Genomic DNA, 1,737 nt, shown 5'->3' on the forward strand with positions numbered 1-1,737 from the left:
CAAAAGTAACACCCATCTAATTAATCGTGGCTTGGAATCGGGTTTCTTTAGAAGATATTTGATTATGTCATCATCAGTATACACAATTGTTTTTGCCCCAATCAAATAACTTCTAAATTTTTCCAATGCAAATACTATTGCTAGCAGTTCTTTTTCAGTTGTAGCGTAATTAATTTGTGCTGCATTTAGAACGTTACTATCATAGTGTATTGCATGAAATACTCGTTCTCCTCTCTATCCCAGAACTGTACCAACTACATAATCGCTTGCATCACACATTAGTTCAAATGGGGATTTCCAGTTAGGTGCAGTAATGACAGGAGCAGTTATCAAGCATAATTTTAATTATTTAAATGCTTCTAAATAGCAATTATCAAAATTAAAGACAAAATATTTTAAGATTAAGTTGCATAAAGGCTTAACTATTTTGGAGAAGTCCTTGATAAATCTACGATAGAACCCAACATGTCCAAGAAAACTTTTGATTCCTTTAACATTTGTAGGAGGAGGTAGCTTCTCGATCACTTCTATTTTAGATTTACCAACTTCTAATCCTTTAGCTGAAAATTTATGCCCAAGTACAACTCCTTTAGTGACCTTGAAATGACATTTTTCCCAGTTCAAAATCAAATTAGCCTGCTCGCATCTTGCAAAAATTGTCTCCAAATTTGTTAAGCAGTTTTCGGAAGAGTCTCCGAATACAGAAAAATCGTCCATGAAGACCTCGATTCATTTCTCCACTAAATCAGCAAAGATAGCCAACATGCATCTTTGAAAAGTTGCAGGAGCATTACATAGTCTAAATGGCATTTTTCTGTATGCATAAACACCAGATGGACATGTAAATACTGTCTTTTCTTGATCCAATGGAACTACAACAATTTGGTTGTATCTGGAGTATCCATCCAGGAAACAGTAGAAGGTGTTTACGGCTAATCTTTCCAACATTTGATACATGAAGGGTAGGGGAAAGTGGTCTTTTCTTGTGGCGGTTTTAAGTTTGCGGTAATCAATGCAAACTCTCCAACCAGTAATAGTTCTAGTCGGAATGACTTCATTGTTTTCATTTCGGATTATCGTCATCCCTCCTTTTTTTCAGCACCACTTGGACTAGACTTACCCATATGCTATCAGAAATGGGGTAAATCATGCCAGCCTCTAACATTTTTACAATCTCTTTCCTTACTACTTCCTTCATTGCGAGATTAAGTCTTCTTTGTGGTTGAGCACATGGTTTGAAATCATCTTCCATCATGATTTTATACATGCAATATGATGGACTGATGCCTTTGAGATCTTTTAAGGTCCATCCCAGTGCAGCTTGATGCTTTTTCAAGACTTGTATAAGTTTTTCATCTTCTATTTTGGACAGCTCACTATTAATGATAACTGGATTCTTGGCTTCCCCATTTAAGAAAACATATTTCAAATGGGACGGCAATTCCTTTAATTCCAGTTCTGATTCTTTTTCAGCTGGTCCATCTGCATTTTGGTAGGGAAATAATTCATCATAAAAATGTCTGACGATTTCTTCTTTCACCCTATTTTCTTGTATCTCCAAGGATTTTTAAGGTTGAGGGTGTTCTGCACAAATTTCTTCAATAACATCTAGTTGCAGACATTGCCCTTTATCCTTCGGATGATGCATTGCATCGAAAATATCAAATTCGATTTCGTCATCCGCAACTCGGACTAGTAGTTTGCCATTTTCCATGTCGATCCCCATTTTTGCTGTCC

Source organism: Lupinus angustifolius, unplaced genomic scaffold (assembly GCF_001865875.1).
Source record: "Lupinus angustifolius cultivar Tanjil unplaced genomic scaffold, LupAngTanjil_v1.0 Scaffold_571, whole genome shotgun sequence".
In the NCBI taxonomy this organism is placed as follows: Eukaryota; Viridiplantae; Streptophyta; class Magnoliopsida; order Fabales; family Fabaceae; genus Lupinus; species Lupinus angustifolius.